This window comes from Humulus lupulus, chromosome 3, assembly GCF_963169125.1.
Source record: "Humulus lupulus chromosome 3, drHumLupu1.1, whole genome shotgun sequence".
In the NCBI taxonomy this organism is placed as follows: Eukaryota; Viridiplantae; Streptophyta; class Magnoliopsida; order Rosales; family Cannabaceae; genus Humulus; species Humulus lupulus.
The window spans coordinates 248,667,099-248,693,754 of NC_084795.1; the positions used below are offsets into that span (position 1 = coordinate 248,667,099).

The window sequence follows — 26,656 nt, forward strand, 5'->3', positions numbered from 1 at the left end:
GCATGTTGGTTTGTTGAATATATTGCATATGATACATAAGAAACATGTGATTAGGACATGCTTTGTATACTGGGTGTGATATCGTTCAGAGCTTGAGCCAATGTGTTAATGCATAGTCCTAGTTGTACTAATATCTGTTAAGTAAGCATGCTGAATACCTTGTTTATGGATATTGGACATGTGATATATGTTTGGTGGCATGGCTTACTTGTGTATGGCGCTGACTTATTAGTCAGAATAGACAATGGTGTCAGATCCGTCTGTGAAGCTGTGACTTATTAGTTAAGTTCACCATGGGCTGAGCACTGGTCGTGTTTTACCGACCCAAGGGTCAGAGGTGGCAGTGCATTGTGAACGCCAGGCAAAATAAAGATTAGATCTAATCGAGGTCGGCATTGAATGACTCATATGGGGTATTAATGCTGGACCGACCGGAAGGTCAATGAGAACTATAAGCACTTGCCTGGTCTAAGACCAGATGGTTTCAGCCAAGGTATATGACCCCGGTGACCGTTTGTCACATGGCTAAGGGACGTTGTCCATAGTTTCGACTCTAGAGTCGTGAGGAAGGTTATGTTGGTGACTAACCACCTTGCACCTGTCCTAATCAAACTTAAGAAAGAATCACTTATCGGTTAAGCCCTGGTGACCCTATCGTCACATGACTAGAGGGAGCGATGCTCATTATTGTGACTTTTGGCTATTGTCACCTATTGGCTTGGACTGACAGTCCCGAATGGTTATTATGATCGTTGTTGATATTATATCATGCTCTATTGTGTTTTCTTGCTGGGCTTTGGCTCACGGGTGCTACGTGGTGTAGGTAAAGGCAAGAGGAAGCTGGACCATCCTTGAGTTGAAGAGCTTAGGTGATGACGGGTACATATGCAGCTGCTCGTCCGCCACAGCTGAGGTTTAAAGTGGAACTAGGGTTGAACCCTGTTTTGCCGCTTAGAACGGCCTGTTGTAAATGTTTTCTGTAATAGACTCTGAAACTTTTTTTTCGGGATCCCAATGTATAAATTAAACATTCTAGTGAAACGTTACATCTTAACCAAAGTTTTTAGTCCCTAAACCGCTAATCATACTTAGTTCACGATTTTGGCCAAATGACTCGGTTAGCGAGTTTAGCACTATTTACAAGGCACACCGTAACAGTCCCTGGGGTTTGGGGCATTACAGCGAAGCCTTTGTGGATATGGAATTCTAACATGATGGTCAATTCTCACTGGTGGTACCACTTCTTTCTTGTTAAGGTCTTTAGTAACCTTTTCTTCGTTAGACTTCTCTTTCTTTGAAAGGTCTTCAATAACCTCCTCTTGTGCTAGACTAGTGACATGTTGATCCTCTATCTTCTTGCCCTTGTTTTCTACTATAGGCCCCTCATACTTAGTCCCACTCCTCAAGGATATTGCATTACATTGCTCTTTAGGATTAACTTCTGTAGTACTAGGCAAATTTCCTTGAGCTCTATTAGACATTAAAGTAGCCAACTGCCCTATTTGAGTCTCCAAACTCCTCATGGATGCCCTGGTTTCAGTCATAAATTGGTTAAGTGCATCAGGTTGAGGCTCAGTTGGTTTCATTGGCATTGGGTGTGGTCTATTTTTTGGTTGATAATATCCAGGTGGAGGGTGTTGGTATGCATGTTACTGTGGATACAATGGTTTATTTTGGGCAGGTTGATATTGTGGCTGAGGTGGAGGGTAAGGTTGTAGAGTATTTTGATTATTGGACCAAGAAAAATTAGGATGGTTCTTCCAACCTGGGTTGTAAGATATGGAATTGGGATTATTTGGTTGTCTCGAGTAATTCCCTATAGCTTGTACTTCTTCCATGGACATGTTATTCATATCTAGAGTAGGGCATTGATTAGGTGGATGGGTTGTACCACACAATTCGCATAGGTTTTGACCTTGCAAAGCTTGAGATGGGAGTGTAGTGTTTTGTAGTTGCTTTGTCAAGGCTGCTACTTGAGCTGTAAGTCTGGATATAGCGTCCAATTCCATTATTCCAGCAACCTTCTTTGGTTGTCCCTTTTCCGTTGGCCACTGATAATTATTCATCGCCATCTTTTCTAATAGCTCATACGCCTCATTAGCACTCTTACTCATAAAAGCACCTCCTGCCGCAACATCTATAATTGTCCTTGTTGTTCCATTCAACCCATTGTAAAAATTATGCACCAACATCCACTTTTCTATTCCATGGTGTGGACACTTCCTTAACAACTCCTTAAATTGCTCCCAAGAATCGTACAGTGACTCTCCTTCCATCTGGTAGAAATTATTAATCTCTCCCCTTAGTTTTGCAGCCTTCGCTGGAGGAAAGAACTTGGCAAGGAACTTCTGAGCTAACTCCTCCCATGTAGTGATAGAATTTTCCTATAAGGATATCAGCCAACTCTTTGCCCTATCCCTCAGTCAAAATGGGAATAGCCTCAATCTTATAGCATCATCACTCACTCACCCCATTCATCTTGAACGTAGCACATAACTCCAGAAAATTAGCTATGTGTAAATTGGGGTCCTCCGTTGGCATACCTCCAAACTGGACAGTTGATTGGACCATTTGAAGGATTGCAGGCTTAATCTCAAAATTGTTTGCAGCAATGGTTGGAAGTATAATGCATGAATGCACTCTCAATGTTCTTGGTCCTTGCTTCCTTGGAACCTCTGCTGCCCCTTGACCATTATTAGCACCGTTTCCCAAATTATCAGCCATGATAAACTCCAATCTCCTCTTTGTTTTCTGGTTCTGTCTGCACGTTCTTTCAATTTCCAAATCTATTGGTATAATCTCCTTTTGTCTACTGCTTCGCATATACCAACTATTCTTGAAACACAATAGAACCTTGATCCAAATAAATGTTAAACATAATTAAAATAACCAAATTAGAACAAACAATAATTAACTGTGATATTGGAAATTAAGTCCCCGGCAACGGCACCAAAAACTTGATCGTGAAAATATGATACGCAAGTGCACGCAATCGATTCAAGTAATATAGATGATAAATAGAGTATCGTTCCCACAAAGACTATTTTCCAATTAACAACAATTGTTCTCTTAATTTCTATTTGGCAAACAAAGTTTAGATGAATGAATTTTAATTTTAAAATTATAAATAATTATGAACAAAATTAACTAAAGATGGAAATCAATATTAAAAATAACTAGGGTATTAATTTCATCAACTTTTCATTCTACTAATTTAATTAATAAATTCTAGATTTCTTTCTTCATATTGTAATAGCAGGTTAACATAAATCGATTCCTATTCTTTTTCAAGATATAAGATCTCAGCCTATATGCATGTTTTCTACATCTCTGTGATAAACTTAAACATATAGAAGGAATTAAGCATGAAAACATAATTACTACACAAGTCACACAGGTACTTTAGTCCAATATGCAACCTATGTCTATATAATGATAGCATATTCAATTCTCATCTTTCGAATTTTGAATCAAAATCATAAATCAAGCAAATATTGATCAAGTATTTACTAGCATTAAACACACATTATATAGATTAGAATAAAGAAGAAAAATCAATAGAACATCATAATTAAATTAAATAGAAATCCAAGTGACTACATTAAACCCTAGATAAGAAATTTAGTTCATGGAAAAGAATAGAAAAAAAAATAAGAGAAGAAAGAGAGGAAATATAGAGAGGTCAAGAAGAAAGAGTGAGATAGATCTAGATCTAAAATAGTCTAAATCATTATTTTTATACCGATAAGGTTGTGAAAAGAGTTTTCTAGATGTTTCCATTTGTTACTTGATAATGCTCCAAAATATCTTTATTTAAATTTCAAATCCCGTAATTCTAGCTTGTGTAATCTTTTAGGTTAAATATCACCATGTAAATGTCCGAATTTGACTTTTCTTTGGAAACAAACTTTCGTAGGTATTTGAATAAGATTTCCAATGCCATCAAGAACACATAAATTGGATAAGCGAGTTGGGAGATATGGTCAAAATATCAAAACTGTCTCAGATTCAAAATATCTCAGCTTTTTCCAACAATTTAAGTTTGAATTCTCTTTTACTTCTCCAATCAATTCAAATAAATATCTTTTTATTGTTTTCTCTTGATTGAATATAATATTTCAAATAAATTTTGAAATATTTCTCAAATATGCATTTAACAAATGACAACCTGAAAAATACAACAACCACACATAAAAAGAACTAAAATAATAATAATAAAACTAAGACTAAAAAGTATTAAAAATCTATCATATCAAATTCTCCCAAACTAAACCTTTTCTCGCCCTCGAGTAAAAAACACAAAAGACAAACAAAAACCAAACTAAAAATCTAAAACAACCAACACAAATGAATCAAGCAAACAACAACAATTTAAGCCTCAAAATATTATGAATAACATGCTTATATAATCTTAAGGAAAATCAACTTATAATCCTAAATTTCAATCAAAACATTCTTCCAATTCACTTAAGTCCAAACAAAAATAAAAGCTCTCAAAATCATGATTAATAAATAAAATGTATTCGAATCATTTCATGTGCACCAAATTTGTTTTCATTACAATCAATTAATATCATTATCCCATAAGCTTGCTATACATACTAATCTCCACTAATGTATAAAACACATGCTCAAAAATCAATAGGACTTTCATGAATTATAATTGAACGGCTTAGGTAAAGGTAGATGAAAAAGTCATTTAGGCTCAAATATACCATAAGCATACAAACCAAACAAACCAATCTTATGACAAACTCATGAACCCAAAACAATCCCAAATTTCTCAATCTTTCTTGCTTTGAGAGAGCACTCACACATGTTTTTTTTCCTTGTTTTCATTTCATTTTTTTTTCTAATGATACTACACTCCCCCAAACTTATTTATTTATATTTTCAATTGGAGTGTAGTTTATTTTCAATATTTTTCTTTCTTTCTCTCTCAATTTTTCTTCCTCTATTGACACAAATTTCCAAATATAAACCCCATTACAAACCATCCCCTAATCACATTTCATATACTCATGATATACATCAAAGGGAAGAAAAAAATAATAATAACAAAGTTTCAAATAGGCTCGAAATAAGTGTCAAACAAAAAGAATCAAATTAAGCTCAAAATGGGGTAACTAGTGATTTAATAAATCAATGTTGGCTTGAAAGGCTCAAACGTTCCAAAGAAGTGCCTAAATCATCTTCCTAAACATGTATCATCTAGGATTTTGTCTCAAAAAGCAAACAAACAAGTTCTAGAATAACAACATTTCAATCTTATTTTTATTTTAAAAATTCAGCAGGCATAAATAAAATTCAATCACAAAAAATTTATCAAACATCAAGATTAAGCCCTCAATTATTTAAGTGAACAAAGTAAAAAATGAAACACTATTCAACCAAGCACACATATTTTTTATAGCTTTATTCCCATTCAATTTATACAACACATCATTCAATCATATTATCATTGGCTAATCATTTTCAACTTGATTCAACGAACACTCTAAACAAAAACTAAACAAAACATAAAAATACATATAAACCTGACAAAACTTAAGCAAACTAAGATATCTACAATGAGCAAAGCAATAAAAATCAAATCCCTTCCCCAAAACTTAATCTAAACATTGTCCCCAATGTATAAATAAAAGAAAAAGAAAAGAAAACTTCCCTGCAATCCAATGCATTTCTCCATTGTAGTGACTCTCATTGCTATCCTCCTTAGGTTGCCAATATAAAATTATTCGTCGACGCATCAATAAGTGGCTGACGCCCATAATAAGCGTCATATAAGATAACTTGAAGGTTGTCATTCTGAATGCCCTCAAGCTTGGCAAGATATGAATCTAATTTGTACGTCACTCCAACAGCACAAGACTTTGAGTGATGAGCTTGGGGAGAAAACTTTGGTAGCCCATAAAGGATGTAGAATAGTGAAGGTGTCATCAATTTAAAATATGGATCCCTTGGAGGTATATATGATTGTACCGTTGATGAACTCAAATAAATGATTGCAGGTGCTTCCTCATCCTCCAAAGTCATATTTTCCTCATCTTAATTTGTGAATTCCTCATATAACCCTTGTGACTGTTTTTCACTCTCCACTCGGCTATCCATAAACATGCTTGTGATTTGCTCTTCAACAACTTCATAATCATGGATGGAATTTACTTCATTCAAAAGACCATAATCATTATCTACCAAGCAAGTATCCAACTTAGTAAAACTTTGAGTGAATATAACTTCAAGGGTCTCTTGTTCATCAACTTTACACTCAATCTCTTCTAATGGCTCAACCATTGGTACTTCTATAGTTTTCGAATAACTCTCACAACCTTGATTGCTTGAGTAATTGTCCTTAAACCACTCCATATTTTGCAATATTAAATTTAAATTGTTCTTCAATTGAGCCAGTACTTCTTCAATTTCTGGTTTATGCTCTTCATGCTCGAATGGTTAGGGTATAATATTAAGATCTTGGAATGATGGAGGATATTGGTGACTCCAACCTTGCAGTGAAGGATCCCAATGCCAATGGTAATCAAAATATGCCATATCATTCAACAACTCCATTATATCATCATGACATATTCTTAATAAAGGTTCACCAGTTACCTCTGCTCCATAGTTTACCCAACATCTTGTTGCATCATCTAATCCATTGTAAAAGAAAAGTGTAAGACACCCCCTTGAGAAATTGTGATGACATCTCTCCACCAATTCATTAAATCTCCCCCAAGAGGAGTAAAATGGCTCATTGTGTTGTTGGGAAAAACCCACGATGTAATCTTGATGGAGCATTTTTTTATTTACCTCGCAAGTCAAACACAGAAAAGAAACATAAATTAAATAATAAATAAATAAAAAAACCAAGTTAAAATAAAAATCAATTATGTTGATATTAATCATATAAAATATAAAAACCAAATTAGAACAAAAAAATAATTTTGAAATTAGAAATTTAGTCCCCGGCAACGGCGCCAAAAACTTGATCGTGAAAATATGATACGCAAGTGCACACAATCGATTCAAGTAATATAGATGATAAATAGAGTATCGTTCCCACGAAGACTATTTTCCAATTACCAACAATTGTTCTTTTAATTTCTATTTCGCAAACAAAGTTTAGATGAATGAATTTTAATTTTAAAATTATAAATAATTGTGAACAAAATTAACTATTCATGGAAATCAATATTAAAAAGAACTAGGGTATTAATTTCATCAACTTTTCATTCTGCTAATTTTATTAATAATTCTAGATTTCTTTCTTCCTATTGTAATAGCAGTTTAACATAAATCGATTCCTATTCTTTTTCAAGATATAAGATCTCAGCCTATATGCAGGTTTTCTACATCTCTGTGATAAACTTAAACATATTGAAGGCATTAAGCATGGAAACCTAATTACTACACAAGTCATACATGTACTTTGGTCCAATATGAAACCCATGTCTATATAATGATAGCATATTCAATTCTCATCTTTCAAATTTTGAATCAAAATCATAAATCAAGCAAATATTGATCAAGTATTTAGTAGCATTAAACAAACATCATATAGATTAGAATAGAAAAGAAGTATTAATAGAAAATCATAATAAAATTAAATAGAAATCCCAGTGACTACATTAATCCCTAGATAAAAGAAATTAGTTCATAAATAACATGATGAAATTAAACTTCAAATAATTGATCATAAAAATCAACCTAATGAATTTAGATGAAAACAGAAAACTAATTACAACAGCCTTTTCTAATCTAGGGTTTATGAAACTCAGACTCTTCTTAAAATCGCAGACTAATGTTCCTTAAATAGCCTTCGAAGGTTCCCAAGTGAAAAGACCATTTTTCCCTTCAAAAAGTGGTTTAAAATCTGAAAAACGTGTTGCTAGCTCTGTAGCGCAATGTCTTGAGTGTTGTAGCGCTATAGTCAGAGTCAAAATACCCTAAAAATGATTTCACTGGCGCTATAGCCCTTGATGTAGCGCTAGGGTGCTGCTCTGCTGTTCTTGGTAGCACTGTTGTGCTGACTTTGTAGCGCTGGGGCACTACTTCTAGACTCAACAACTCCTTCATGTCCTTCCTAGCGCTATGACGCTCCTTTGATAGCGTTGTAGCGCTATTGACAGCGTCAAAACTCACACACATCGACCCCAAAAAACACGATTTTCTCCAACTTAGCTATATTTTCTTCCACTTTCACTCCTTTTCACTCATTTCACCAACTTAGCATGGAAAACCTAAAACATGAACAAACGAACATAATTCTGCAATAAAATAATCCTAAACTAACGAAAACCATCCTAAAACTAGACCATAAACGAGCCTAAAACTGGTTTATCACACGCTCTGCCATAAGTCTCCCACCCTACTTCCTCTTCATCTGTATTTCCAGAGTGTGGCAGATTAGTTCGATATTAGTCCCTCTCAGTTGGCTCCCAATGCTATCTTGGTGTTATCTTCGTGGTACATTATCTATCATCGTAGAAAATGGGTTGCTCCAGTACCTCATAAGATCCACTACTTGTTTGACATGAAGAATAACCCTTCTCAGCACAACTCAGGGTACTTTCACTTCCACCATTATATGAGCAAGGATACTGACACTTTTTTGGAAGAGATCTCTGGAAATAGCAAGGTGTTTAGACACATAGAAAACTATTTCTTCACTAAGGTTCTAGAGGCCAACTACTCCAAGGTTAAGCATGTTTCCTTTTTATAGACCACCCCCGACCCATGCCATGACTATTAGAGCCAAGGCATTGAATGCCATGACCCCTGAGGAGAAGAATGTCAGGCTTCTCATTACTTCAGAGAACCTTAGGAAGGTCGGACTGTTTCCTTCTACTGTCGCCGATGTTCCGGATGAAGATTGTACCGAGCTCGTGAACGCCATAGACTCCCCAGGGCCTATTCATATCGAAGAGGCACCCTCTTCGCCCGTGTTAGCTGGACAGGAGGGTGATGAGGTGGGTGCATCCGCGCACTCACTGCTTGCTTCAGATGACTTTGATGAAGCCACGTTCGAACCCGAATCTCATTCAGAAGGTTCAACACTTTTATCATCTTTGGGTATGTGTGTTTGATATCTTGCTAATATTTGATCTTCTTTTGTAGGTTAAGATATGTTTGGCTTTGTTCACACCCATCAAAGGTCGACTCCAATCGAGACTAGTCCTTCCGTCCGAGCGGCCAAGAGGGACAGGGTTGAGCCTAAGCCACCAATAGAGGTCCCTCTCGAGGTGCCTCCTTCGACAACACTGGTGTGTAGTCCTATCGCAGAGGTAGAGCCATCCTTTTCCATGTTATTTCCTCCCAGTATCATTGATGCGGATGCCTACTCCCTTATTTGAGCCACACCAGTCTGCCATACAGAATTTAGGTGCCATCATGGACCAAGCGTCCCTTCTGGAACAGACGACAATGACCTTTAATGGGATTAAGAATGAGGACTTGATCATCATCCTCACGAAGTCACTCCTTGACATTCAGAGTGTAAGTCCTCTAAAGTTTTCTTTTTTTTTTGGTTAGCTTGTGTGTTGATGTTATCTAACACTTGTATGTTTTTTGCAGGCGTTGCTGCTGGTCTCCCATGTCTGTGATAGGTCTATGGTGTATACCTCTATGTTTTCCAACCTTCTTTCTGAGTTTGAAGCTGTCCACCAAGAGGTATTGGACCTTAGGTGCGTTCTTGGCTCTAGAGATGCGAACATTGCTTTGAAAGATGAAGAGATCAGCACTCTCCGCAGTACCGTGGACCTCAAACAGTAGGAAGTGACCGAGTTGACTCTCAGGGCAACCCAAATGGAGAGGAAACTTGTCGATCAGCTCAAACAGTCTGAAGCTGAGAAAGAGAAGTTGATTGGTAAAGTGAACCAATTGTGGAAGGATGCTCTTGTTGAGAAGAAGCAAGAGGTTAAGGCTGCCTGGGAAAAGGCATAAGAGGAGTATTCAGAGATTGCCTTCTCTTGCTTCTACTTGATCTGGAAGTCCAACAAAAATCTAAACTTGGATTTCCTTCCCGAGAAGACGCGAGCATAGGAGCTTAAGAAGTGTCTGGCTCATGAGGTTATCGAGGCTCAGGGCAGTCTTTCAGATGATACTCCTCGCCCTAGTTAGTCTTCTTTTGGTCTTTTATTCTTTGTCTTTCCTTTTGTGCCATTGGTGGGGCACCATGTACTTGACAGCTTTTACATACGACATTTTATGCCTTTATGCTTTTTTGTTATGAGTACTCAGCGTATTGATTGAAATTTTTTATTTCCAATGTTTACTAAGTATATCAACTCACAGCCCTCTTCAGGTTTTAGTATACTCTGAACACATGTATTTCACACGCCATACTAAACTTACTCCTTTACATTTTACATGCTAACAACCATGGTAATGTGAGTAGTATGATACTTCACCAAGTACCACGAACAAAAATGGCCAGATAGACCACCCCATGGGTGATAGGCTGACCACCCTATAAGGGACTTGGCTAGGAATCTCCCTACCAATGCCTTTTTTGTTTTTGTTTTTTGCACTTTTGGAACATATGTTGAACAAATATCCTAGAAAAACTTGAGCTTACTTAGTACTTAGGGTCACGTTCTCATTGCTTGTGTATAACCCGATCAGTATGTACTATATGCCCGCTAAGTGATCATGGGTTTAAAATCCTTGGTCACTTGCTACTTGATCACGCCTTTCTTTGAGTGTTTAGACACATAGTACGATCCTTTTCATCCAATGATACAAGCAGCAAATGATTGTCCCTCATTGGTAGTCGGGTGATGGTTTCATACTCAGTAGTTGTAATGCCCCAAAATCCCTAATGCAGTTTAATGGTTGGATTAGTAGGCCGAGAGGGCCATGATTTTTTTATTATGCCATTAAACTATTATATGCATGTTTATGTGAATTATATTATAATATGATGTTAAATGCATGCATGTGGGTCCAAATTTCATCCCGGGGGTATTTTGGTAATTTGGCCATTGAGGACGTAAATTATATATTTGTATGCATGTCGATGATCTATTGTTGAGGCCACATTATAATGTGGATTTGTTCGAGCTATTCAGCATGAGACGATCTTGAGTGCAGATTAGCGGTTTAGTCATAACGGGATTATGTTCGGGGCTCAGGGTGAGTCTCGGGGTGATTTTAATGAATAGAGCGTTGCCGGGAATTAAAGGGTAACGGGGTATGAATTGTTGGTATTTGAGAATATTCAGAATAGCGGGAATTGGAGGGTGTTATTTATGATTAACGAAATAGGTGGAAAATGATGGCTTTACCCTTGGGAGCCTTTAGAAAACTTTATTTGACCTAGGGGCATTTTAGTCTTTTCACCCCTAGGATTGATTTAAACCATTGAAGGCTGTAGAACTTGTAAGAAACAGAGTATCAAAAACACCTCTTCTGTATTCCATGTCTCTTCCTTTTCTTCTTGATTTTTTTAGCTTAATTTGAGGAACCAAGCAAGGGAAGTAAGTCTTGAGGGCTTAGGATTGTGTTCCACCATTGAAGAGGGTCCTAATCTGAGCTTGAGGTAATTTTCTAGCCACTAAATCTCTAGCTTTGCTCTGTTTTTGTTATAGTTTTCAGCTTGGTTTTCTTGATTGGTTGAGGGGAATTGATGGGAGTTTTTGGCTAGGGTTCTTGGGGTTGTGATGCCTAGGACATGTGGGGTTTGTTTTAATCTTCATTTGGGACTTCAAATGAGGTTTGTACGAATTTGGTTCAGGTTGGAAATACTGGAGTCGAAGGGGAAAGATTTATGGCCATTTCAGTTTGGGTGTAGTGCTGTAGCGCCCACTAGGGGGCACTATTGCGCTACTCAGTGTGGATTTGGGTGGTTTTGGATCTTATTAGGGCGCTGGGGCGCTACCCTGCTCCATCAGATTCCCGTTTTAGGCATTTTTAAGGGTTTTTAGCTCGAGGTTTCAATCCATAAGGCTCGGGATCGAATCTACTCGCCGTTTGGGTACAATTCAGGGTCCCGGGAGTGAGTTCTAGGTCAAGACCCTATTATTGTTGATTTTCATTAATGGAGGTTATAATTGGTTATGATTAGGTAACCGCTAAGGAATCAAAATGTCGATTGTTCTCAAGGGTCGTTCTTTTACTATTTCTCGCTCGAATCAAAGGTAAGAAAATTGCACCCTATATATGACATGCGTGGTTATTATTGAGGCATGTTGAGTGATTAAATGTGGACATTGATTGCATATTAAATGCTTAGAAAATCTTTCTTATTTGTGAATGGCATTGACTTACTAGTCAGAATTGGCAATGGTGTCAGATCCGTTTGTGAAGCTGTGACTTACTAGTCAAGTTCATCAACGGTACTAAGCACTGGTCGTGTGTTACTGACCTAAGAGTCAGGAGCGGCATAAGCATCATGAATGCAGAGCCGATGAAAGATTAGATCTAATCAACATTTGCATTGAATGACTAACTATGAGCATTAATGCCGGACCTACCCTAAGTTCGATGAAAACTAAAAGCGCTTGCCTAGTTCTATAACTAGTTACTCAGTGCCAAGGCCAAAAGGCTAGGTGACCCTATCATCACATGGCTAAGGGTACGGAACCCACAGTTGTGACTCTATGGTCACTCGGTTGGTTTGCATTGGTGATTTTCTTGTCAATCGTTTATTCTGCTTAAGCTAGTGACGTGATCACATATTTGTAAAGGGCACGGAACCCACCTTAGTGACCTTTACAACTGTCACTCTTCTATTTAGGGCTAAAAGGCCTGGATGATTATTATGATCATTGTTTTGATATTACATTCATGCAGTATTGAATTTTCTTGTTGGGCTTTGGTTCATGGGTGCTATGTGGTGCAGGTAAAGGGAAAGAAAAGCTCACCCAGCCTTGAGTGGAGAGCTTAGGTGGCAATGTGTACATATGAGGTCGCTTGACCACCATGGCCAAGGAGTTTCTCAGAGGAACTACGGGGTTTACCTTATTTTTGCCGCTTAGGTCGGCGGGTTGTAAATTTTAAACTGTAATGACTATTTTGGATTGTAAATATCTTGTAAACACTTTTATGGGCCCATGAACAATTTTATGTTTTAAATAAAGTATATCCTTTCCTTTTGATTGGTTTTACACCTTATCCTATAAATAACACCTAGAAGCACGTTTTTAACCAAAGAACTTGATTAGCGAGTTAAGCATGGTTCAAAGTTCACAGTAACTGTCTTGGGGTAACCAGGGCATTACAACTTGGTATCAGAGCATGCCAAGGTTTAGGGTTCCTGTAGACTGGCTAGGCATTTACACTCGTCACTGAAGCCAAGCTCGACTCATGGTTTGGTAACTATTTACGTGGTTATATATTTAACTGCTTAAATATATTATAAATGCTTTACCTATATACATGAGACACCATGTTAAGACTGTGCCTTGAATACTGCATTATTAGCAAGAACGAACTTATTAGTACTGATATTGATAGAGCATGATTATTAGTATTGTTTATTGTGAACTATTATTTGATACATGTTAAATGCTAAATGTTATGATCATGTATCCATTTGTATAATTGTATGACTGTGGAATATGATAATTATCTGCTTATTCTTGGACCATGAGGCGGCAAGAGGTTTAGTTATCACCGCCTCACTGGCCGTATTGACTATTGCAGCACAGTATAAGTTGATAAGAATGATTCCAGGACAGGAAGATTCATCAGCTGGCCAGGGTGATCAAGGCCAAAATAATAATTAGGGTCAGGAGAATGACAAAGGCCAGATTCCACAGCCAGCTCATGAGAACTGGCAATAGTTATTTAATGACCTTCAGGCTACAGTATTGAGGCAGGGAGAAGAACTCCGCCTCCTGAGACAACAGCAGGTTCCTGCAGTAGCCAGTGTACCTGAGGCACCTCCTGTATCGGTGCCAGTATCTGAGCAGCTTCTTGAGGTTGGTAATAAATGGGAGCCTCTCTATGAAAGGTTCAGGAAGCAGCAACCTCCAGTCTTTGAAGGCAGTGCATATCGTGCTAAAGCAGAGCAATAGATGAGCATGATTACCACCATCCTAGATTTCATGAGGGTGACTGGTAATGAAAGGGTGGCTTGTGCCATGTATATGTTTCGTGAGGATGCCTGAATTTGGTGGGAAGTTATATCCAAGACAAGAATCATCAATTTCCTGAGTTGGGAAGAGTTTCAGACTCTGTTCAACGAGAAGTACTATAATGATGCCATTAGGGCGGCAAAAGTTGAGTAGTTTATTAGGTTACTTCAGGGGAGTTTATCAGTGACTGAGAATGCCTTGAAGTTTGATCGTTTAACAAAGTTTGCCATGGAGCTGGTGCCCACTGATGGGACTAGAAAGGAGAGGTTTCTCCAGGGGCTACAACCTAGATTAGCCCGGGATGTTCGCATTACCACTGTGGCAGGGGTTACTACCTATGCACAGGTGGTTGAGAAGGCACTCATAGCTGAGAGTGCAGAGAACAAGATCTAGCGAGATAATGCAACCAGAAAGGAGTTCAGGAGAACAGGTTCTCCATTTTTGGGTTCTGGTAGGGGTGGAGGTCCCTGTGATCAGAAGAGGAAGGTTCCTGACACCTTCCCAGCTCCAGGTCTAGACAGGAGACCCCGTGGTATTTCAATGGGTCATCAAGGTGGTAGTGAGGCCTGAAAATCTTATCCCGAATGCCTTAGATGCAACAGGCGTCATTTGGGAGAGTGTAGGGCAAGGGCCTACTTTTTATGTGGAGTAGTGGGCCATCTCAAGAAAGATTGCCCTAAGGCAAGAAAAGAAGAACCCTGGAAAGTAGATAGCTTGGCCCCAGCTCGAGTGTTCGTATTGACAGAAGCAGAAGTTGAGCCTTCTCCCTCAGTAGTTACAGGTCAGCTTCTTAGTGCTGGAACCCCTTTAATGTATTGACTGATTCTGATGCTACACATTCTTTTCTTGCTAGTAGAATTATTGATAGATTGTGTAGACCCTGTGATTTTTATGCTGTGGGGTTTGGAACTTTATTACCCACTGGGGGAGTTAGTAGTATCAGATCTTTGCCAGTGACAGTGGATGGCAGAGAGTTGCCAATGGATTTGATAGAGTTAGTTATGATTGACTTCGACATGATTCTGAGTATGGACTGGTTAGTGAAGTATGGGGCAACCATTGATTGCAGAAGGAAGATGGTCACCTTTGAGCCTGAAGGTGAGGATCCTTTTGTGTTTGTTGGTACTGTGCATGGACCTCGATACCTATGATTTATGTATTGAGGGCAAGAGATCTATTGCAAGGAGGTTGCATTGGATTCTTAGCCAATGTGGTTGACACCACTCAAGTCATGTCAGTGAGACCAGAAGAGACTAGACTAGTATGTGAATTCCTAGATGTGTTTCCAGAAGATTTGTTAGGGTTGCCACCTCACAGAGAGATAGAGTTCGTGATAAAACTGACACTAGGGACAGAGCCAGTGTCTAGAGCACCTTACAGAATGGCCCCAACTGAGTTGAAAGAATGAAAAGTACAGTTGCAAGAACTGTTGGATTTGGGTTTTATCAGACCTAGTTTTTCACCTTGGGGAGCGCCAATTCTGTTTGTAAAGAAGAAGGATGGTTCTTTGAGGATGTGTATTGATTACAGAGAACTGAATAAGTTAACAATCAAGAAAAAGTATCCTTTGCCAAGGATAGATGATCTATTTGATCAGTTGCAAGGTAAAAAGGTATTCTCAAAGATAGACCTTCGTTCTGGTTATCATCAGTTGAGGGTAAAGGAGGGAGACATACCAAAGACTGCTTTTCGCACTAGGTATGGGCATCATGAGTTCTTAGTCATGTCTTTTGGATTGACTAATGCCGTAGTTGCTTTTATGGATATGATGAACAAAGTGTTCAAGGATTATCTGGACCAGTTTATGATCGTCTTCATCGATGATATCCTGGTTTATTCTCAGTTAGAGTCAGAGCATGAACAACATCTGAGGTTGGTTCCACAGAGACCGAGGGAGCACCAGCTGTATGTAAAGTTCAAGAAATGTGAGTTCTGGTTATCTCAGGTATCTTTTCTTGGGCACATTGTCAGTAAGGAGGGGATTAAGGTAGATCTAGCTAAGATCGAGGCAGTTAGAGATTGTCCAAGGCCAAAGAATGCTTCTGAGGTTAGAAGTTTCCTTGGATTGGTAGGTTATTATAGGCGTTTCGTGGAAGGGTTCTCAAAGATTGCTACTTCATTGACTGAGCTGACATGCAAGAATCAGAAGTTTGTGTGGTCAGACAAGTGTGAGAACAACTTCCAGGAACTGAAGCAGAGGTTGATTACAGCTCCAGTTTTGAGTCTTCCAACAGATCACGAGAAGTTTGTGATTTACTGCGATGCTTCACATCATGGTTTAGGCGGTGTTCTGATGCAGTCAGGAAAGGTAATTACTTAAGCCTCACGTCAATTGAAGGAGTATGAGCAGAGATATCCCACTCATGATTTAGAGTTGGCGGCTGTTGTCTTTGCTTCAAAGGTATGGAGGCATTACCTTTATGGGGAGAAGTGTGAGATCTATACAGAACACAAGAGCCTAAAATACTTCTTCACGCAGAAAGATTTGAATATGAGGCAAAGGCATTGACTGGAGTTAGTAAAAGATTATGATTGTGAGATTTTGTATCATCCAGGAAAAGCCAACGTGGTGGCTGATGCTTTAAGCCGGAAGGGTCTGGGACAGATTTGTAGTGCGAGGCTGGTAGCCAAAGAGTTAGCAAATGATATGACTAGAGCTGGTATAGAGTTGCTGGTGGGCCAGTTGGCTAATATTATGTTACAGTCTACACTGTTGGAGAGAATCAAGGAGGGTCAGTTGAGTGATCCCCAGCTGATCAAGATTAGAGAGGATGTTTTGGTTGGAGCATCCAGAGATTATACAGTGTCTGAGATGGGCTTGTTGAGATACAAGGGTTGGATATGTGTTCCGTTAGACACTGTGTTGAGGCGAAAGATTCTGGATGAATCTCATACTATACCTTACTCTTTGCATCCAGGCACCACGAAGATGTATCAAGATGTGAGATCATTGTATTGGTGGCCGGGGATGAAGAGAACTGTAGTAGAGTATGTGGCTAAGTGCTTGACATGTCAATAGGTCAAGGCTGAGCATCAGAGGCCGGCAGGGTTATTGCAGCCTTTGGATATCCTAGAGTGGAAATGGGAGGACATCACGATGGATTTTGTGGTGGGGTTACCCAGGACTGTTGGTCAGCATGATTCTATCTGGGTTATAGTGGATCGCTATACCAAGTCAGCTCACTTCTTGCCAGTGAGAACTACATATATAGTTGAACAGTATGCAGATCTCTATGTGAGAGAGATTGCGTGCCTCCATGGAGCACCGTGGTTGATCGTGTCAGATCAGGACCCCACTTTTACTTCCAAGTTCTGTGGGGAATCTACAGAAGGCCATAGGAACACAATTGAAGTTCAATATTGCGTATCATCCTCAGACAGATGGGCAGTCTGAAAGGATGATTCAGATATTGGAAGACATGCTACGAGCATGTGTGCTGGACTTTGGTGGATCCTAGAGTAAGTATCTACCTTTGATAGAGTTTTCCTACAACAACAATTATCATTCTACGATTGGAGTTGCACCTTATGAGATACTGTATGGTAGGAAATGCAAATCTCCCATTCATTAGGATGAGACAGGTGAAAGGAGATACTTGGGTCCTGAGGCAGTTCAGAGGACCAGTGAGACCATTGAGAAGATTAGAGCTCGGATGCTCGCTTCTTAGAGTAGACAGAAGAGCTATGCAAATCCCAAGCGCAGGAACGTGGAGTTCCAAGTTGGAGACAACGTCTTCCTTAGAGTCTCTCCATGGAATGAGGTGAGAAGATTTGGGAAGAAGGGCAAGCTGAGCCCTAGATTTTTAGGTCCATTTGAGATCCTGGAGAGGATTGGTCAGGTGGCTTACAGATTGTCTTTGCCTCCGGCGTTGTTATCAATGCATAACGTGTTTCACATTTCAGCTCTTTGGAGTTATTATCTGATGTGACTCATGTTTTGAGTTATGAAGATTTGGAGCTTAAGGCAGATCTCTCCTATGAGGAACAACCAGTCTAGATACTTGGCAGAAAGGACAAGGTCCTCAGGAATAAGATGATTAATTTGGTTAAGGTATTGTGGAGGAACAACAAAGTCGAGGAAGCAACTTGGGAGCTGGACTCAGTATCCCGAGTTGTACAGGTAAATTTTGTGGACGGAATTTCTGTAAGGAGGGGATAGTTATAATGTGGGTTAATGGTTGGATTAGTAGGCCAGGAGGGCCATAATTATTTTATTATGCCATTAAACTATTATATGCATGTCTATGTGAATTATATTATAATATGATGTTAAATGCATGCATGTGGGTCCACATTTCATTTTAGTGGTATTTTGGTAATTTGGCTATTGAGGGCGTAAATTGTATATTTGTATGCATGTCAGTGATCTATTGTTGAGGCCACATTATAATGTGGATTTGTTCAAGCTATTCGACATGAGACGATCTTGAGTGCAGATTAGCGGTTTAGTCATAACGGGATTAAGTTCGGGGCTCGGGGAGAGTCTCGGGGTGATTTTAATGAATAGTGCGTTGCTGGGAATTAAAGGGTAACGAGGTATGAATTATTGGTGTTTGAGAATATCGAGAATAGCGGGAATTGGAGGGTGTTATTTATGATTAACGAAATAGGTGGAAAAGGACGACTTTACCCTTGGGAGCCTTTAGAAAACTTTATTTGACCTAGGGGCATTTTAGTCTTTTCACCCCTAGGATTGATTTAAGCCATTGAAGGCTGTAGAACTTGCAAGAAACATAATATCAAAAACACCTCTTCCATACACCATTTCTCTTCCTTTTCTTCTTGAATTTTTTAGCTTAATTTGAGGAACCAAGCAACGGAAGTAAGTCTTGAGGGCTTAGGATTGTGTTCCACCATTAAGAGGGTCCTAATATGAGCTTGAGGTAAGTTTCTAGCCGCTAAAACTCTAGCTTTGCTCTATTTTTGTTATAGTTTTCAGCTTGGTTTTCTTGATTGGTTGGGGGGAATTAATGGGAGGTTTTGGCTAGGGTTCTTGGGGTTGTGATGCCTAGGACATGTGGGGTTGGTTTTTGGGTTCATTTGGGGATTAAAATGAGGTTTGGAAGCATTTGATTTAGGTTAGAAATGGTGGAGTCGAAGGGGAAAGATTTCTGGCCATTTCAGTGTGGGTGAAGCGTTGTAGCGCCCACTAGGGGGCACTACAACGCTACTCAATGTGGCTTTGGGTGGTTTTAGCTCTGATTAGGGCGCTGGGGCGCTAGTGGGGTAGTGATGGGGCGCTACCCTATTCCATCATAATCCCGTTTTAGGCATTTTTAAGGGTTTTTGGCTCGGGGTTTTAATCCTGAAGGCTCTGGATTGAATCTACTCGCCGTTTGGGTACAATTCGGGGTCCCGGGAGTGAGGTCTTGGTCAAGACCCTATTATTGTTGATTTTCATTAATTGAGGTTATAATTGGTTATGATTAGGTAACCGTTAAGGAATCGAAAGGTCGATCGTTCTCAAGGGTCGTTCTTTTACTATTTCTCGCTTGAATCAAAGGTAAGAAAAATGCACCCTATATATGACATGTGTGGTTATTATTAAGGCATGTTGAGTGATTAAATGTGGACATTGATTGCATATTAAATTCTTAGAAAATCTTGCTTATTTGTGAATGGCACTGACTTACTAGTCAGAATCAGCAATGGTGTCAGATCCATCTGTGAAGCTGTGATTTACTAGTCAAGTTCATCAACGGTACTGAGCTGGTCGTGTGTTATTGACCTAAGAATCAGGAGCAGCATAAGCGTCATGAACGCAGAGCCGATGAAAGATTAGATCTAATTGAAATCTGCATTAAATGACTCACTATGAGCATTAATTCCGGACCGACCCTAAGTTCAATGAAAACTAAAAGTGCTTGCCTAGTTCTATAACTAGTTACTCAGAGCTAGGGCCAGAAGGCCAGGTGACCCTATCGTCACATGGCTAAGGGTATAGATCCACAGTTGTGACTCTATGGTCACTCGGTTGGTTTGCATTGGTGATTTCCTTGTCAATCATTTATTCTGCTTAAGCTAGTGACGTGATCACTTATTTGTAAAGGGAACGGAACCCACCTTAGTGATTTTTAGAATTGTCACTCTTCTATTTTGGGCTAAAAGTCCTGGATGATTATTATGATCATTGTTTGATATTATATTCATGCAGTATTGAGTTTTCTTATTGGGCTTTGGCTCATGGATGCTATGTGTTGCAGGTAAAGGGAAAGAAAAGCTCACCCAGCCTTGAGTGGAGAGCTTAGGTGGCGATGTGTACATATGCGGCCGCTTGACCACCATGGCCAAGGAGTTTCTCAGAGGAACTAGGGGGTTTACCCTATTTTTGCCACTTAGGTCGGCGGGTTGTAAATTTTAAATTGTAATGACTATTTTGGATTGTAAATAACTTGTAAACGCTTTTATGGGCCCATGAACAGTTTTATGTTTTAAATAAAGTATATCCTTTCCTTTTGATTGGTTTTACACCTTATCCTATAAATAACACCTAGAAGCACGTTTTTAACCAAAGAACTTGATTACCGAGTTAAGCATGGTTCAAAGTTCACAGTAACTGTCTTGGGGTAACCAGGGCGTTACAGTAGTAATGATCACAATCTATGTACTCATTATAATGATTGTAGAAAGTAGTGTCTAAGTTGGACCAATTTGGTCTTGATGGGATAATCGAGCCTATAACGAGTCTTAGATCAAATTATTGATCGGTCCCTCAAGGACCAGAATCGATTATGATTCAATGATGGCGACTAGTCTTTGGACCATTCTCTTTTTTGATCATATGGGTCGATACGTTCCTTAAGAACCATGATCGAACATGATCAAATAATGGTGACTGGTCCTTGGACCAGTCTCTTTTGTTGATCGTCTGGGTCGATAGGTTCCTCAAGAACCAGGATCAAACATGACCAATAATTTGGCAACAAGTTCCTAGGACCAGTCTCTCTTTTTGGATCGTATGGGTCGATAGGTTCCTTAAGAACCAAGATTGAACATGATCCATAATGGCGACAGGTCCTCAGACTAGTCTCTTGTTTGGATCTTATGGGTCAATAGGTCTCGCAAGGACCAGGATCGAACATGATTCATAATGGCGACAGGTCCTCAGACCAGTCTCTTGTTTGGACCTTATGGGTCGGTAGGTCCTTCAAGGACCAAGATCAAACATGATCCATAATGGCGACAGGTCCTCAGACTAGTCTCTTTTTTGGATCTTATGGGTCGATAGGTCCCTCAAGGACCAGAATCGAACATGATTTGATGGGGTTGACGGGTCTAAAGTGACCAGTCCCTCATTGAAAGAAATTTAAAGAATTAAGCAAAACTTAAGAAATGAAATTCAATCATTCATCATAAGCACAATCGCTGTTACATAGATAATTAGAAAATACTACATTTGCAAATTAAAATTTGTGTCACTGCTGAACAAGTTCACTGATTGTACTGGCGGAGGTGTTCGCCATTCAAGTAGTTTTTGACTAGTTCTCCATTCAGTCGAGATATCTTGTATGTCCCTGGTGGAATCACCTCCTCCACAAGGTATGGCCCTTCCTAATTAGGTCCTAGTACCCCTTCTGTAGTGTCCTTAGTGTTTAGGAACACCCTCCTGAGTACAAAGTCTCCAACTTGGAATTTTTGATCTTTCACCGTGGAGTTGAAGTATCTGGCCACTTTTTGCTTATGTGTTGCTATTTTGAGACTTTCCTTTTCTCGTCTTTGTTGGATTAAATCAAGCGACTCTTCTATTAGTTGATGGTTCCTCCCTTGATGGTATGTCTCTCATCTATGCGATGGAGGAGTGAGTTCAACTGACAACATGGCTTCATACCCAAATGCCAAAGAGAATGGTGTATGGCTTGTTGATGTTCGAGTCGTTGTTCGATGCGACCATAGGACCTCCAGTAGTATTTTTGGCCAGGCTCCTTTGGCTTGTTCAAGGAATTTCTTCAAAGTGTCTTAAATAGTCTTGTTCACTACTTCTACTTGACCATTGGCTTGGGGGTGTGCTACCGAGGAAAAGGTCTTTGTGATTCCATGCCTTGTACAAAATTCGGTGAACATATCACTGTCGAATGAAGTCCCATTGTCCAAGAATATCTTCTTCGGTAGAACGAATCGACATATGATATTATTCACCACAAAGTTTAAGAATTTCTTCTAGGTGATGGTGGCAAGTGATTTTGCTTCAGTCCATTTGGTGAAGTAGTCTACGGCTACAATAACAAATTTGACTCCTCCCCTTCCCGTGGGTAGCTTCCCGATCAGGTTGATTCCCCATATAGCGAAGGGCCAAGGGATTTCCATTTGTGTTAATTCATTAGGTGCCGCCTGAGGTATCTTGGAGAAGATCTGACACTTGTGGCATCTTCTGACATACTCCATCGAGTCTTCGTTCATCATCGCCCAGAAGTATCCTTGCCTTAATATTTTATTTGATAGGCTTTGCCCCCCCAGCGTGATCCCCACAAAACCCCTCGTGTACCTCGATCATTAATAGCTTTGACTATTCTGGTGTAACGCCCCTTGGCAGTCGTAGGGAGTACCCTCGTTGATACAGGACCCCTTCAACTATCATATATTGTGCAACTTGTCTCACCAAATTCCTTTCTTTGTTTCGATCACTGGGTACTACTCCTTGGTTGAGATAATTAATAATAGGGGTCATCCATGTATCTCCTAACTCAACAGGTAGTGCCTCCTGCTCAGTTATGCTTCTTTCTGCCAAGTATTCGACGAGAATGGCATTCAGGGTGTCTGCGTCTTTAGCACTGGAAAACTTGGCTAAGGCATCAACATTGGCATTTTGCTCCCTTGGGACTTGTGTAATCGAGTATCTTTTGAACTGTGGCTACAAGTCCTTCAACTTGTTCAGGTATTGCACCATCCTAAGTCCCTTGGATTGATACTCCCCCAGTACCACTACTAGTTGGGAATCGCTGAATATCTCCAGGGAATGTGCATGCACATCCTGAGATAAGTGTAATCCTACAAGCAATGCCTCTTACTCAGCGTGAAGAGATGAAGCGTTGAATCCAAATCTGAGAGCGCAGTGGGTTTGATTATTCTTTGGAGTGATCAGTATGATTCCTATGCCTCAGTTGTGCTCATTGGATGCTCCATCACATATAGCTTCCATACGGGAGTATCTCATTCCTTCCCAGTATCTCCATTCTCCCATTGGTAGGAAGGATCTTCAACGTTGGTGCCCTCAGCTATGAAGTCTGCCAAGGCTTGTCCTTTTATCGCCATCCTTGGATGATAAGTGATATCAAACTGTCCTAACTCCACAACCCATTTGAGTAACCATCCCGAGGCCTCTGGCTTTTGAAGAACTTGTCGTAGCGGTTGATCAGGTAGGACTTGGATCAAGCAAGCTTGGAAGTATGGACGTAGCTTCCGAGAAGTGATTACTAAATAGTAGGCTAGCTTTTCAAGAGGGGGATACCTAGACTCCGCACCTACTAGCCTTTTACTGATATAGTACACAAGGTGTTGTACCTTGTTCTCTTCTTTCACCAGAGCAGTGCTGATTACATGCTTGGTGATTTCCAAATAGATGAATAACACTTCATCATCTATTGGATTCGCTAGGACGGGAGGTTGAGCGAGATGCTCCTTCAAGGCTTGGAAAGCTTTCTCAAATTCCTCGGTCCATTGGATCTTCTTGCTGCCCCTAAGTAAGTTAAAGAAGGGGACACATTTGTCCGTAGACTTCCATATGAACCTACTGAGGGTAGCTACTCTCCCTGTTAAGCTTGGCACTTCTTTCACTGTGGTAGGTGACTTCATATCGATTAATGATTTGATCTTCTCAGGGTTGGCCTCGATTCCACATGAATTTACTATGTATCTGAGAAAATTACGAGAACAAACTCCAAACGAGCACTTGAGAGGATTTAACTTCATGCGATACTTTCTAAGTATTGCAAAGCATTCCTCCAAGTCTTAAACATGCCCTCTAGCTTCTTTGGACTTGACCAACATGTCATCGACATATACCTCCATATTTTTGCCGATCAAGTCTGGGAACATGCCATTCAATAAACACTGGTAGGTGGCTCCCGCATTCTTCAAGCTGAATCCAATTACCTTATAATAGTACAATCCCTTCTCTGTCTGGAAGCTGGTGTGTTCCTCGTCGGGAGAGTGCATGTAACGACCCAAATTCGCTAATAAGGCTTAAGGGCCTTGATTAGTGTGCCGAGAGGACATAACTGGGATTAGAATGAATGCTATTGATTTAAATGCGTAAATATATGATTAATTGCGTGATTATGATAACTGATGATATTATATGATGATGTGGTATAAATGTTTGAGATATATGCGAGAACCACATTATGATGTGGATAATTCTGCAGCCGGCGACTCGAGGCGATCTTAGGGCTAGATAGCGGGAAAAGTCACAACGGGGTATTATAATTGACTTTGGACAAGTCAGGGGTATTTTAGGTATCAGATAGTGATTTAGACTATCGGCTGATGAAAATGAACAACTGGAGATATATTTGAGGTTAGGATGTCTAGGCGGGATTATTGGGGAATTTTACCGTTTTGGCCTCAGGGACGTTTCCGGCACCCCGAGCTTTGGGATTAGTCTAATAAACCAAGGATATACTTGGAAGATTTAGAAGATACTAGACAGAAAAGTGTAAACCGACCCTAACTCTCCTTCTCTCTCTCTTCTCTCTTAGCAAAGGAAGAACTACTGAACTTGAGAGGGAATTGCTGGAATTAAGCTAGAATTTGGGGAAATAGTCTGCAGGATTAGCCCAGGAACTGATCAAGGTCTGAGCTAGTGCTAAGGTAAGTTTTGAATTTTTGTTTTTGGGGTTAGGAACTTAAAGAAATGGCTGAGTTTTAAATGGTTATGGTTTTGACATTCAAGGTGGAAATTGAGGCTTAAAACTTTGAAGATAGGTCAGGGGACTCTTGGAGAATCGATTCTACAGCTGAGGTAAGGTTTAATTTAAAGTTTGATGGTTGAATTTGAGAGTTTCCATGGCTGGTTTTGAGTTTTGTGGGTTTGAAATTTCAGAAGTTGGAATTGGGGTTTTGGTAAGTCTTGGGCTGGATTTGTGGTTGGATTGTGTTGCTTAAACAATTCTAATGTTGTTATTATCAATTGGTTTTGAGTTAGGGGCTTTGGGGTGGCTTAAGGTGAGGTTTAGGGATTGAAAATGGTGTTTTTTTTCTGGGTTCGAAGGGTGGTCGGGTCGTGGCATGGTTCTTGGTGAGTCGCGGCCCTTCGAAGTTGTTGCTTGCTGAGGAAAGAGGGCGGGCTGCGGCATGGCCCAAGCAATGCCGCGACCCTTACCTGTTTTTGGGCCTTAGTAGGTTCTGTTTCGGAGCCATGCCGCGGCATGGGTGGCCTATGCCGCGACGCTTAAGGGATTTTGGGATTTTAAGATTTTAGGCTTGGAAATTTAACCTAGGGTGCTCGGGGTTGAGTCTTTTACTATATTTGGTGAAGTTCAATGTTCTGAGTACTAGAACTTGGCTTGGAAACTCATTTAAGGTTGTTAATGGTGTATTTCCTCATGGTTGTGACTAGGTGTCTAGCTAGGACTCGAGGATCGGATCGCGCTCAAGGAGTGTCGCCCGTAGCTAATTCATTTGAAAGCTAAAGGTAAGAAAACTGCACCCGGTTATATGATTGTGATAAGACTAAGTGCTCCCGTGAGTTGTATCGTGTCAATGTTGGTATCACGCCATGGGACATGTAAAAGCGGCCTAAGGGTGTCGTACATACTAATTGCTCGTAGAGCGCGATTTGGCCACTGGGAGCCATGAACACTGGGATAACAGAGAGAGCAGCCTGTGAGCGCTAGCCCTGGTTATCGTTATAAACTGTGTATGTTATGAATTGATATGCCTAGTATGAGAAATACTTGACTATACTGAGTGGTTATTTGACTGAGGCTATGTGATGCAATGTGAGATATTGACTTGATTGCTTAATGCTTATGCTCTGTTGTTGTTGTGTTTTCTTGCTGGGCCTTGGCTCACGGGTGCTACGTGGTGCAGGTAAAGGCAAGGGCAAGCTGGACCAAGCCTGAGGTGGAGAACTCCGAGGTGAAATGTACATAGCCAGCAGTTCGACCGCCACGGTCGAGGAGTGGACCAGGACAGGGATCACCTAACTGCTTGTTTTGCCTTAGTATGGCCGGTTGTTGTACATAAACCTTGTGTCTTTTGTAAACGGTCTTTGAACTTAATATTTTTGGGATCCCATGTAACAGATGATACTTTTTAATGAAAATGTGGCTTTTGAGACCAAAACGTTTTTAACCCTAGTTCCTTTATAGTTTCAATGACACGGTTTTATTTAAATGACTTGATTAGCAAGTCTGGCACTTTACAAACACACAGTGTAGCGGTCTTGGCTATCCAGGGCGTTACAATGCATACTTATCTTATTATACCTAGAAAATTCATCCATTAATGAGAGTATTTCATGACCTGCAGTAGCATCCACCAGTTGGTTTAATCTTGGGTAGTGGGAAGTAGTTTTTGGGGTAGGCCTTGTTCAGATCTGTGAAGTCCACGCACGTCCTCCACTTCCTGTTTGGTTTTGGGAC

At 39.9% G+C, this 26,656-nt stretch overlaps 1 non-coding gene across 1 annotated transcript; it reads left to right on the forward strand.

Moving 5' to 3' along the window:
• The first annotated feature begins 2,202 nt into the window (after positions 1–2,202).
• LOC133828325 (small nucleolar RNA R71) lies at positions 2,203–2,309 on the forward strand. Its single transcript, XR_009890951.1, has one exon. It is a non-coding gene; the product is annotated as a small nucleolar RNA R71 (small nucleolar RNA).
• Positions 2,310–26,656: the final 24,347 nt, after the last annotated feature.